Here is a 14248-nt window from a genome sequence, read left to right as displayed (position 1 = left end):
GGGCATCAGTGCCTTGGCTTCTATTACCTGGTCCAGGGTTACCACAGCATACCCTGCGTATCGAGTCCCATTTTCCACGAAGCTGGATCCGTCCGTGTAGAGTTCCCAATCTGGTTCCTCCAATGGTTCATCTTTCAGGTCAGGTCGGCTGGCGTACACCTGTTCAATCACTTCAACACAATCGTGTGCCAATTCTCCCTCCTCTTGGTCTCCACGCAAGAATTCTGCTGGATTGACATGGTTAGTGGTTTTTATTTCCACATCATCTTGTTCCCTCAATATTGCTTGATATTGCAACATACGGCTGGATGACAGCCAATGTCCCCCCTTATGTTCCAGGACGGCCATGACCATATGGGGAACAAATACTTCCATTTTTGTTCCTAAGGTCAATTTCCGGGCCTCCTGGATGAGGGCAATTGTTGCAGCTACCGCTCGCAAGCAAGAGGGCCACCCAGAGCTTACCGAGTCCAGCTGTTTAGGAAAGTATCCCACTGGCCTTTTCCATGTTCCGGCCTTCTGGGTAAGAACCCCCAAGGCCAATTTCTGTCTCTCGTTGACGTACAGCTGGAATCCTTTGGTTAAGTCCTGAAGTCCCAGAGCTGGGGCCTCCTTCAATGCCTGTTTCAGCTCCTGGAAAGCCCTTTTCCGCTGAGATGTCCATTCCAGCTGGTGCTCCTTCAAGGCCTCATACAGTGGTTTAGCAAGGAGACCGAAATTCATTATCCACAAACGACACCACCCAACCATTGCCAAAAAGGATCTCAGTTCCTGATGATTACGGGGTAATGGAATAGCGCATATTGTTTCCACTCGATTCACCCCCAATCGTCTATGACCTTGGGTAATTTCGCAACCCAAATAGATCACGTTGTTTTTAACCAACTGTGCTTTTTCCTTTGAAACCCGATATCCAGCTTGACCCAGCATGTTTAACAAGTCAATAGTCAGCTTGACACATATTTCTCTTTCCTCAGTACCCAAAAAGATGTCATCCACATACTGTAAAATCACATAGGCAAAGGGAGATATCGTTACCTGAGTATTCTTCCAGTCCTCCAATTCCTTGGCCAATTGATTTCCAAATATCGTGGGGCTGTTTTCAAATCCTTGCGGGAGCCTTGTCCATGTCAGTTGTCTCTTTCTCCCAGAATCTGGGTTCTCCCATTCAAAAGCAAAATATTTCCTACTTTCTACTGCCAGTGGGATGCAGAAAAAGGCATCTTTGAGGTCAATCACAGAAAACCATTTAAATTTCTCTGATACAGATGTCAACAAGGTATAAGGATTAGCAACAACTGGATGTATGTCCTTCACTATTTCATTGATAGCCCTTAGGTCTTGGACCAACCGATATTTCCCATTGGGTTTCTTTACTGGAAAAATAGGGGTGTTATATTCTGACTCACATTCCTGCAAGATTCCTTGGTCCAGAAATTGCTTAACCAAAGGAGCCACTCCTTTCCTAGCCTCCAGTTTCAAAGGATATTGTTTCACTCTTACCGGTTTAGCTCCTTCCTTTAACTCTATTTTCACCGGTTGGGCTGCCTTTGATTTCCCCGGGATTCTCATTTCCCATACCCATGGTACTACTGCCTGTTCAATTCCTTTAGGAATAGCTGAAGCATCTATTTCTTTAATCATAAATATACCTGCTATCTGTTCATCCGGTATCTCCAATTTTACTCGTCCTTTCTCAAATATTATTTTTGCATTTAGTTGAGACAAAAGATCCTTTCCAAATAAGGGCATTGGACAATTTGGCATGTACAAAAATTGATGGTCCAGTTCTTTTCCCCCAAATCGGAGGTTTAAAGGTTGCAAAAATGGTCTCTCCTCTATTTTGCCCGTTGCACCCACTACCTGGACTGTTGTATCACTTAAAGGTCCTATTCGTTTATTGAGTACAGAATAAGTAGCTCCAGTATCTACTATAAATTCCTGACTTTCCCCCTCTACTTCTAGAACTATTTTCAAGTCCCGGTCTAGTCAGCTTTGATTTTGATAATGTCCTAGGACCATTGCTTGGGCGACATCTGCTGACCTCCCTGCAAATCCTCCAGGTGAAGCAATTCCTATACCTGCGTTTTCCATAGCTGGCCCCATTCCCATTCCGGTTCTTACCGGACATTCATTTTTCCAGTGTCCTAATTGTCGGCAAAACGCACATTGATTGGGGTCTAGTCTTCCCATGCCTGGGGCAAACCCAAATCCTCCCCTTCCTCTCATTATTCCCCTAGGTCCCCCACCCATTTCCATTTCACCTCGTCCACGACCCCGATTAACTCTCCCACCTGCCCCTGTTTGTTGTATCACAGCTAATAGACTAGCTTGCTGCTTTCTGGCTGCCTCCTTCTCCCTGTTATTATATACTTTCCAGGCCACTTCTAGCAATTTATCCAGGTCCCGAGTATCTTCCTCCTCTAATTTTTGCAATTTCTTCCTAATATTTTCCTGTGACTGACCCATGAACAATAATGCAATCTGGAGTTTTCCCGATTGCTCTTCTACATCCAAATTAGTAAATCTCTCAGCCACATCCTTCAATCTTTCTAAAAAGGCAGAAGGTGACTCGTTTTTATCTTGTTTAACTGAATACAATTTTGACTAGTTCATGGTTTTAGGTATTCCTGTTCTGATTCCTTCAATTAACAATTCCTGATACCGCTTCACGGCCCTCATTCCCCCTGTTGAATTAGGGTCCCATCTAGGGTCCTCACTTGGAACCACCTCATCAATCGTTTCATTCACCCCCCGTAATCGGATGTCATCTCTTGCTTTTTCTTTAGTAGCTCGAATAACCATTTCCTTTTCAGTAGAGTCAAATATTGTGTCTAGTAACACCTGTAAATCATTCCAATCTGGGTTCTGTGTTTTTATTACCATTTTAACCACTCTTGCCACCCTTTCAGGATCCTCCCGGTAACTCCCCGCAGATTGTTTCCAGATCACCAAATCTCCTGGGGAAAAGGGTACTTTTATAAGGATCCTTTCCCCTTGGGGTCCCACAGCCTCTCTCAACGGCGCAATTAGCTGTGGCTTCTTTTGCCCTTTTCTCCCCTTGCGTGTTTGTTCTGCTAATGGGGTCCTTTTAACATCCTCCTTCTTATCATTATCGGTCTCACTCTCACTAGATCCTATATTTTCAGCAGGCGGCGCAGAAGGGTTAATAGAGCCAGGATTCTCAGAAACTCTTAGCGAAGCTACACAGTAAGACAAATCTTCCTCCACGGTAGACCCCAACCCACACCCTTTTCTCTGTTTACAACCAACACACTCTTTTTCCTCATTTACTTCCAACACCAAAATATTGCATTCTCGCTGCCACTCCTCCTTTCGACTTAAAACAAAGAACAAGTCTAAATATGGCATTTCCTCCCATTTCTCATTTCTCCTCAAAAACCGCATCAAAGATTCCATAATTCCCACTTCTATTGTACCGTTCACCGGCCACTCAGCTTCTCCAATTTCATACTCCAGCCACCAGTGATTACAATGATCAATCATCTTTCCTTTGTCCAACTCTTGGTCATATCCTTCACTTTTCCATCGTTTTAATATACAACCTAATGGCATGGTTTTTACTATTTTTACATTTTACAGTCACTATTTTTTTACTATTTTTACATTTACATCATTTACTATTTGCTTAAACTAATGCCTTAAACGTCTTAAACGGCATCATACTACACAATTATACTACCAGTACCTCTACACCATACAATTATAATATTCCAATATACCAATACCTCCACAGCTTTTTTTTTTTTTACCCCTGAAGGGTAAAATCCGGTCCTGCGTACTTTCTACGTCTTACGGCCGGGCCTAGGCTTATTCCACCAAATCCACCAAATCCAATATCCCCTTATTCAATATAAAGCACCTTTTGGGCTTACCTTATGCAGTTGTCCGACAGGCGTGGGGGTAGGGCACGAACCGATGTCTCCCCGAGAAGTGCTCGGCGCTGGCTTTGGAGCGGATCGGGACGTGAACCGCCCCAGCCACTCTCGGAGTCCTGCCGCGGTCGCCAGAAAAACTGTTGCCTGAACAGAGACACAAAACCCGTAAGCTTTGTGCGGTGCTTTATTGAGGGCCCGGGAGTCTGGGGACCCCAGTCCCAAATCAGAGCTCCAACGCTACTGATACATCGATCTCCTTATATACTACAGTTTGTTACAGATTTCTCCAAGTAACGGACTCCCCTCCCCAACAATTCCCTTTCTTAGCAACTGGCTTCTTGTGAAACTCACGATATACTCCTTAAGCTACAAACAAGACTATAAATCAGGTACCTATCATGATTTCCAGTACATTGTATACAGATCAACATTCTTGCTTCCCTCCCTGATTAAACATTCGTTACAGTTGCTTGAATACTATGGTTACACACTCCAAAGGTTACACCACACTTCAAACGGCTACTAATTCCTACATACTATACTTTACAAAATTTCTACATTTAAATGATTTCCAACAACACAGCCACCTGTGATGTCACACAGCCTCCATGTGATGTCATTCAGCTGCTATGTGATGTCACAGAGCAGCTTTGTGATGTCACACAGCCCCAGCGATGTCACACAGCCCCTGTGTTGTCACACAGTCACCTGTGATGTCAGAGGCTACCTGTGATTTCATACAAACTCCTGTGATGTCACACAATCACTCTGTTATGTCACACAGCCTCCATGTGATGTCATTCAGCTGCTATGTGATGTCACAGAGCAGCTTTGTGATGTCACACAGCCACCCTGTGATGTGCCAGCCTTGTCTGCGACGTCACAGCCTTCGCTGTGACATCACACAGCTGCTCTGTGATGTCATACTCTATGTCACAACCCACATTGTGATGTCACAGAACCACCTCTGATGATGTCACAGCTAGCTCTGTGATGTCGCAGCCCCCTCAGTGATGTCACACAGCCCATCTGTGCTGTCACACAGCCCCTTTCTGACAGCACAGCTGCTCTGGGGCTCTGGGACACAGCCCCAGAGGTGCGGCTGTGCCCCAGCCTCCTCGGGGACATGCCACGGCCCCTGGCAGTGCTGAGCCCTGTGAGCTGTGTCTGTGCCCTGCCCATGTCCCCGAGGTGCCCTGGCAGTGCCCCAGCCCTGCTGGGCTGTGCCCAGGAGCTGCTCCTGGCCAGAGCTGTCTCTCTGCAGCACTGCCCTTGCCAGGGCAGATGTCATAGGGCATCAGATGCCAATGGGCATCTGAAAAGAGGGATGGTTCTTTCCCATAGCAAGGAAAGCACGGAGCCCCAGTGCTCCAGGAGCTGATGAGAGGCAGCCCTTGACATCCCAAGATCTGCCAGACCTGTCAGGTGGCCCCTGGGAGGCCAAGCCAGCCAGACCTGGTCCATCTTCCCTGGCTTCCATGGGGCCTCACAGTGTCCCAATGGTCCCTTGCTGCCATGAGGCCCTGAGGTGTCATAATGGCCCCTTGGTGACTCGAAGCCCTGAAGGGTGGGAATGGTCTCCATGGTTCCATCAGGCCCCACAGAGCCATACTGGTCTCTGGGTCCATGAAGCCCCGCTGTGTCACCATGGCCCATTGGCTCCATGGGCTCCAGAGGTGCCACAAGGATCCCCTTGGTTCCATGGTGCCTCACAGTGCCACAATGGTCCCTTGGTTGTTCCATGAGGCTCTGAAGTGTCCTAATGGTCTCTCCATGGTTCCATGAGGTCTTGCAATGTCACAATGGACCATTGGCACCATGGCGTCCCACAGTGTCACAATAGCCCCTTGGGCCCTCGACACCCCAAAGTGCCATCATGGTCTCCACGGTTCCACGAGGCCCCGCAGTGTCACAATGGACCCTTGACTTGATGGGGCCTCTCAGTGTCACAATGATCCCTACATTCCATGGAGCCACACAGCGTCAGTACAGTGCCCTTGGTTCCATGAGGCCCAGCAATGTCCCAGTGCTCTCCAGGATTCCATGAGACCCCGCAGTGTCCCAGTGCTCCCTTGGTCTCACAGGGCCCCGCAGTGTCACAGTGCTCCCTTGGTCTCACAGGGCCCCGCAGTGTCACAGTGCTCCCTTGGTCTCACAGGGCCCCGCAGTGTCACAGTGCTGCCTTGGTCTCACAGGGCCCCGCAGTGTCCCAGTGCTCCCTTGGTCTCACAGGGCCCCGCAGTGTCACAGTGCTCCCTTGGTTCCATGGCCCTGTGCTGCTGCATTCCCCCCTCCCCTTCTCAGGCCGCCCTGCCAGCTGAGAAATGCTCCTTGGGGCTCGGCCTCGGCCATCAGCCCCTGGGCTCAGCTCCTCTGCAGCTCATCACAAACACTGGCTGCCCCAGGCACTGCTGCTGCCCAGCCAGCTCCTGGTTTCTGGAGGAGCAGCCCTGGGAACTGGTTTTGTTCCCTCAGTGGCACAAGGTCCCTGTTCTCCCACTGCCAAAGAAAGCTGCTGATGCCAAGTGCGGCCAGGATGAACCATTGCTGGCACTGGAGCCCCTCTCCTGGGGCCCTGCAAACAGCTCCCAAAGGAGCCCCTGGGAGCTCTCCTGGGCCAGCGACTCCCTCGGAGTGGGGCCTCTCCCAGCCGGGAGCTCTCCCGTTTCCTGCACTCGGGGATCCCCGAACAACGAGGGAGCCTGGGCCGATCCCCCCACTCCTCCAGGCTCAAGCCTTCGCCCCCTGGGGAGATGCCAAAGCCTCCACAGGGAGCATTTCCCTGCCGTGCACTGACTCTGTGTGCCTGTGTGCACACACGAGTGCCTGTGCTGGGCAAATGTGGCGGAAACGCTGCTCTCGGAGGGGCTTGAGTGCCTTGCAGAGCTGAGTCAGTCAGGCCTGTAGGTAAGTCAGGAGGTCCAAGCTAAGTTAAATGCTGCTAAGAGTTGCTCTCTTGCTAAATTGTTCAGTTTAATAGAAGGGATAAGCTAAGTTGAATAGTGTAAAGTGTTATTCCACTGTTAGATCATTGAGTTGTAGGCTGTAAGTTAGGTTAAATCCTGTTAAATGCTGATGTTTTGCTAAACTGTCAAGGATCAGTTCAGGTCAAGGTATAAGTTAAGTCCTGTTAAGTTTGAGCTCTGTTCAGCTTTTGGGCCGTATTCCTTTTATCCTTGCCCTCACTGTCCTTATGTCACACAAACACACACACACACCCACAGAGGGGCAGTTCTGGGTTCATTTCTGGTTGGATTGCCTGGATTTTGTTTGGTTTTGTTACTGCTTTGTTTCCTTGGTGTGCCTGAAGTGTCCAGTCAGGAGCAGAGGGACTCTTGACAAGGAACTTGGTCGTGCTGGCGCTTAATATTAAATCTGGTTTTTGCTGATCCCTTGCTGGGGATTTTTTAATCGCTCTCCAGCCCTCGTTGGTAACAGGGTGAAGGAGCCCTGGCCCAGGCTCTGGCCCTGGGGGACACGGGGACGCTGCCGGGGGGGCCCTGTCCCCATGCCCCAGCCCCCCGGCCCCGTGTCAGGCTCTGGGGTCGATCTCGTGGAACATCCTCTGGGGGAGGCTGCGGGGGGACCCGGGGGGACAGGGGACCCCACTGTGCACGAGCAGCGTTGGACTGCTCTGGGGGAGCTGTGAGGGGCAGCCAGGGTGGAGTGACCTCCCCAGTGACCTCACACAGCCCCTGTGATGTCACACAACCACCTGTGAGGTCATACAGCCCCAGCGATGTCACACAGCCACCTGTCATGTCACACAACCACCTGTGATGTCACACAGCCGCCTGTGATGTCACACAGCCCCTGTGATGTCTCACAGCCACCTGTGATGTCAGAGGCTAACTGTGATTTCATACAAACTCCTGTGATGTCACACAACCACTCTGTTATGTCACACAGCCTCCATGTGATGTCATTCAGCTGCTATGTGATGTCACAGAGCAGCTTTGTGATGTCACACAGCCACCCTGTGATGTGCCAGCCTTGTCTGCGACGTCACAGCCTTCTCTGTGACATCACACAGCTGCTCTGTGATGTCATACTCTATGTCACAACCCACATTGTGATGTCACAGAACCACCTCTGATGATGTCACAGCTAGCTCTGTGATGTCACAGCCCCCTCAGTGATGTCACACAGCCCATCTGTGCTGTCACACGGCCCCTTTCTGACAGCACAGCTGCTCTGGGGCTCTGGGACACAGCCCCAGAGGTGCGGCTGTGCCCCAGCCTCCTCGGGGACATGCCACGGCCCCTGGCAGTGCTGAGCCCTGTGAGCTGTGTCTGTGCCCTGCCCGTGTCCCCGAGGTGCCCTGGCAGTGCCCCAGCCCTGCTGGGCTGTGCCCAGGAGCTGCTCCTGGCCAGAGCTGTCTCTCTGCAGCGCTGCCCTTGCCAGGGCAGATGTCAATGGGCATCAGATGCCAATGGGCATCTGAAAAGCGGGATGGTTCTTTCCCATAGCAAGGAAAGCATGGAGCCCCAGTGCTCCAGGAGCTGATGAGAGGCAGCCCTTGACATCCCAAGATCTGCCAGACCTGTCAGGTGGCCCCTGGGAGGCCAAGCCAGCCAGACCTGGTCCATCTTCCCTGGGCTCCATGGGGCCCCACAGTGTCCCAATGGTCCCTTGCTGCCATGAGGCCCTGAGGTGTCATAATGGCCCCTTGGTGACTCGAGACCCTGAAGGGTGGGAATGGTCTCCACGGTTCCATCAGGCCCCACAGAGCCATACTGGTCTCTGGGTCCATGAAGCCCCGCTGTGTCACCATGGCCCCTTGGTTCCATGGGCTCCAGAGGTGCCACAAGGATCCCCTTGGTTCCATGGGCTCCAGAGGTGCCACAAGGATCCCCTTGGTTCCAGGAGGTCCCCACAGTGTCACAGGGATCTCCATGGGAAGGAAAGAACCCAGCCCCAGTGTCGCAGGGGCAGCCACCTGAGGCCAAGGCCAGCCAGCCTTGACGGTACTGGCAGATTTCGCCTGGCAGCAACCCTTGGATATAGGGAATTTGGGAGCTGGAATCCCAATTTCAGACCTGGACACCCGGAGGAGAAGGATGGTTCTTTTCCATAGGAAGGAAAGCACGGAACACCGGTGCTGTTTCAGGGGAAGATGAAAGGTGGTCATCAGAGGCCTGGGCCAGCCAGACCGCTCTGTCCTGGTAGCTTTTGTCTGAAAGCAGCCCTTGGATATGGGGAATTTGGGAGGTGGAACCCCAATTTCCGTGGTTTCTGCATAGATAAGAAGGACGGGTTTTTTTAATAGGAAGGAAAGCACCGAGCCCCAGTGTTTGGGCAGAAGGGGAGAGGCAGCCCCCAGGAGGCCAAGGGCAGCCAGACCTGTCTGTCCTGGCAGCTTTCCCTTGGGAGCAATCCTTGGATGTACGGAGTTTTGGAGGTGGAATCCCAGTTTTGGCCATGGTCAAGATGGATGGTTTGTTCCCATAGGAGAGTATAGTCCAAGTGTTTTGGAAGAAGATGAGAGGTGGCCACCCTCAGGCCAAGCCAGCCAGACCTGTCTCTCCTGGCACCTTTGGTCTAGGGGCTGTCCTTGCACTGAGGGCATTTTGGAGGTGGAATCTCAGTTTTGGCTGTGGGCACCTGGACAGGAAGAAGAGTTCTTTTTATCAGGAGGGAAAGCCCAGAGCCCCAGGGTTTCAGAGGCAGATGAGGGCCAGCCCTCAGGAAGCCAAGGCCAGCCAGACTTGTCAGTCCTGACAGCTTTGGTCTGGGAACAATCTTTGCCTATTAGGAAATTTGGAGAAGGAATCCCAGTTCTGGCCATGGGCCCCTGGAGGAGCAGGACAGTTCCCTCCCATAGGAAGGAGAGCCCAGAGCCCCAGTGCTTCAGGGGCAGATGAGAAGCAGCCCTCGACATGCCAAGGTCAGCCAGAGCACGCCTGGGCCCCAGGAGGTCCAGACAGACAGACCTGTTCCATGCTCCCTTGGTTTTGTGGGACCCCACAGTGTCCCAATGGTCTCCTTGGTTCCATGAGGCCCTGGAGTGTCACAATGTTCCCCTTGCTTCTGTACTGTCACAACGGCTCTGTGCTTCCATGACGCCTTGCAATGTCACCGTGGCTTCATGGTTCCACAAAGCCCTGATGTGTCACAATGGCCCCTTGGCTCCATGTGCCCTCGCTGTGTCACAATGGCTCCTCCGTGACACGATGGGCTCCCCAGGGTCACCATGGACCCTTGGTTCGTTGGGGCCCCCGTGTGTCACAATGGCCCCTTGGTTCCATGAGGTTCCCAGTGTCACCGTGGTGTCCTTGGACCCGCATTGTCACAACTGACCCATGGCTCCATGAGGTTCCCCAGTGTCACCGTGGTGGCTGTCAGAGGCCGGATGAGATCCATGTCCCCAGAAACCTTGGGATGCTCGCCATGCCCGTGTGGGGCCGGGGTGCATCAGGCCTTGGTTTGTGGTGGGCAGAGCCCCGCCCCCGGCCCTGGCCTGGCAGAGCTGTCAATCACACTGCAGGGGCGGTGCTAACCATCTCTGATTGGCAGAGCTGTCAATCACACTGCAGGGGCGGTGCTAACCCAGCTCTGATTGGCAGAGCTGTCAATCACACTGCAGGGGCGGTGCTAACCCATCTCTGATTGGCAGAGCTGTCAATCACACTGCAGGGGCGGTGCTAACCCAGCTCTCATTGGCCAATCAATCCCACCCCATGGGCAGGTTAACCCTGCTCTGATTGGGCAATCTGCCAACCAATCACACACCAGGGTTGGTACCAGCCCTGACTCTGATTGGCCAAGCAGCCAGCAGTCCTGCCTAAGGGGCGGGCCCATAGAGTCCCGGGCGGAGCCGCGCTCAGCCCGTGGCCTGGGCCCTGCCTTGGTTTGGGGTTTGTGGCTCGCCTGCGCTGCACCCCTGGCAGTTACAGCCAAACCTGTGTCTTTCTGTATCTCTTCTGTCTTCCTGTCTCTCTTTCTTTCTTCACCTTTAAATCCTTTTTACCTGGAGCGCTTTTAGGTAACTTCACATCTTAAGGTTTAAAGGTTTCCAGGTTAGATGGGCTGTGTTAATGAAGTTAATGCCATGGAAAGTATTTTCTGTTGAAGTGTGTAGCAGCACAGGAGCTGCCACTGTTCCTGGAGTGTCCTGCGTTTCCAAGCCCAGAGCCTGCTACTAAAAATGATGCTGACGGGAAGAGGCAGGGATGGGTCTTCATGTGATCTCCAGCAACTGGGTTTATGGAGAGACAGGAGTGGGGTACGGTGCTGAAGAGGGTTCAGGGACGAAGACAACAGTGAGCCGAAGGGCAGAGCCCAATGGATACAGGAGAAAATGGTGCAGAGGCAGGAATAAGGGCAGGGTCAACCAACAGGGCAACAGGGGCGGGGGAATGCACCAAAATGGGGCCAATGGGAGCATGGGGAGAAGAGAACATTCCAGGGGTTAACCAGATATGGGAGATAAAGGCTCAACTCGGGTAATCAGGCCAAGGGGCCACTGGACTGTCATTACCTTACAGAAATCTACAAGTGTTTGCAAAGACCTATGGGAGAGGCATCTTTTTCACCCTCACTCTGGGGTTTGTGGTTTCACTTTATGCTAGCCCTCCATGGCTGGGGGATTGAAACACGAATTGCAGGCCCCTGGGCCTCCATAGAAGTGGATGTTGTATTAAATCCTATTGCTAAAGTTCCTTGATTGTCTATATTTTGCCAGTAAAATCTTGTGTCATTTTGACCTCTTAGCTCAGTTGGTGAGAGCATGGTGCTGGTGTCACCGAGGCTGTGAGTTCAGTCCCTGTGTGGGCCATTCACTCGAGAGCTGGACTTGATGATCCTCGTGGGTCGCTTCCTACCAAGAATATTCTTTGCATCTGTCCATGTTGAGAATACCTGGTTGGTGTTTCTCCTGTGCACCAAACTCAAGTCAAGAACCTTTGGTTGCCCCCAGCATTTCAGTGTTCAGGGGTGTTACAGCCCCGCAGGCTCACAATGGCCTCTTGTGTCCATGAGGCGCCACAGTGCCACACTGGCCCCTGGGTTCCATGGGCCCAACAGTGCCACAATGATCCCTTGGTTCCACAACTTCCACAGGGTCACACTGGCCCCTGGGTTCCATGGGCACAACAGTGCCACAATGATCCCTTGGTTCCACAACTTCCACAGGGTCACACTGGCCCCTGGGGTCCATGAGGATCTGCAGTGTCACACAGGTTTGTGACATTTGTCCTTGCTGCCCCTCACATCCCCTGCCCCACGAGCAGCCCCGAGCCCCCCGTGAGGGACAGGCCCTGCTGGCCCAGGCTGGGCTCAGGGCTTGGCCTTTCTGCTTCCCCCAGCCAGCCCAGGCCCTGCTCAGCTTTGCAGTTCCCTGCTCACAGCCTTGGGCTCCCTGCAGTCCTGGCCTCGAGGATCTGCTCCCACCAGTCCCTGGGGAGCCTTTGGCACTCCCTGCCCTCCCTGGGGCCCAGGGGTGCTCCAAGGGCCTTGGAGTTCTGCTGCTGACTCCTTGAGCAGCTTCTTCAGCCTTCTCTCAGTGCCTGAGGCTCCTGGACTCAGCCCCAAATCCACCGTGGGGACCATGAAAATACAGAAAGCCCTCGGGGGCTCTTTGTCTCCCTTCCATTGTCTTCAAGGCTCCAGGGCTTGTGCGGTGATTGGAGTCAGTTTGGAGTTCTGTTCAGGAGGAAGATTTCAAAGTGCACCTCATGATTTTTACCTTTTTAATCACAGGAGTATTTTTTTAATTTTTCAGTTCAGAGAAAAGGTAACTGAAGCTTTCCCAAGTGATCTTGATGCTGAATGTCTCCTTAGGAGGTCTGGGCACAGAGAAGAATGAGACCCTTGCAGGCTGACCCTGTTTGGACAACCTGCTCCTCATCCCCAGCCTCACCATGTCTGACATCATCCACCTGGGACTTACATCACAAAATATCAAAAAAATTAATGTATTTTATTATTTATTTTTAGTATTTTAATGAAATATATTTATTGTATTTATTTCTTATTTGTAAAAATAGTTGTTTCAGTTTTATTACCTAATTTTATATTTATATAAAAAAAAATCTGTACGTATTTAGCAATGTGAAAAATAGGTGTGATTGCTGCTGACAAAATTGAAACAGTAATCAATATTGATACAGTAATACATATTTGGAAATAATAAAACAGTTCAAAGGTAAATGCCAAGAAAGGAAGGGGGAGGAGGGGTCCCCCCTTTTCCTGCAGATGTTCAGAGCAGGAAGAAGCAAGAGATAACTATTACTAAATTTATCTGGAAGAGAGGAGAATTGGGTTGGACACCAGGAAAATGTTAATTATATGAGATTTATTGCTTTAACATTGGAACATAATATTGGCTTGTATTATACCAGCTTTGGCTCACACTTGGTGCGCGTGTGTACCCCAAAAGGGGAAATGAAGGACACGAGGAAGAAGAGAGCCCTTCCTCCAAGACGGCCCCCAAAGAGCGTGCGACCCCCTAAAAGGATGGTGGAGCTTGCGTGGTAAAGGTGATGATGAGGGTGGTGACACAGATGTGACACATGGAAAATGGGAGGAGATGGTGATGACATAGCGCATGAAAAGGGGGATTTTGGCTCGGCAGGCTCGTAGGTGAGGTGGCGGGGGTCCAAAAGCCCTGCGCTCCGTACCCCGCGCGGTTCTTGTTGTTTTGTTTTGTGTGCTTCTGCGCTATTATCAGAACCAAATTATCCCTAATTTTAACCACATCATATTGTCAATATTCTGAGTGTATTCAATTTTATATATACTAAACTACTTAATTAAAATTGCTGTTACATTTAATTTTGTTTGGTTTTTTTTGATTGGATAATTGGGCAAATAAACCACTGTGGATGGGAGCCAAAGGAGCCAACGGCAGCCAATGCTTTTTCCCAGTCCCACTGATCCCAGCCCGTGCCATCCCAGTTCGTGCCATCCCAGTCCATCCAGCCCCAACCCAGTTGATCCCAGTCTGTGCTGTCCTGATCTGTTCGGTCCCATCCCATGTGCCCCCAGCCCATATCTGATCCCAGCCCATGTTTGATCCCACTCTGGGTGGTCCTGCACACACTCCCAGGGTCTGGAATTCCAGTTCCCAGCCCTTGAACTTCCTTCCTATCCTCTCAACAAATTACAATAACATTTTAATTAAATAAATTATACTTAGAATGAAATAAACTAGAATAAAAATGAAATATAATAATTTCAACTCTTCCTTACAATACTCCAATAATGATTCAAGCCAAAACAACAACAACTATTACTCTAACAGTACCAATACATGTAAAAAACCAAATTATATACCAAGAGATACGCTTTGAAAGTTTTAAATCCATAACCAATATACTTTGGAAAAAAAATATTAAAAAACCAAACAT

The 14248-nt window shown here is 50.8% G+C and overlaps 2 protein-coding genes across 2 annotated transcripts in view; one reads left to right on the top strand and one right to left on the bottom strand.

The window, feature by feature from the left end:
* Nucleotides 1-14248, top strand: part of LOC119696487 — a 1710157-nt gene that overhangs the window by 820407 nt on the left and 875502 nt on the right.
* The window catches only part of LOC119696488, a 1499846-nt gene that overhangs the window by 637516 nt on the left and 848082 nt on the right, over nucleotides 1-14248 (bottom strand).

This window comes from Motacilla alba, unplaced genomic scaffold, assembly GCF_015832195.1.
Source record: "Motacilla alba alba isolate MOTALB_02 unplaced genomic scaffold, Motacilla_alba_V1.0_pri HiC_scaffold_31, whole genome shotgun sequence".
NCBI classification, from domain to species: Eukaryota; Metazoa; Chordata; class Aves; order Passeriformes; family Motacillidae; genus Motacilla; species Motacilla alba.
Note: the sequence above shows the minus strand (reverse complement) of the source record. Positions and strands in the feature narration are given on the sequence as shown.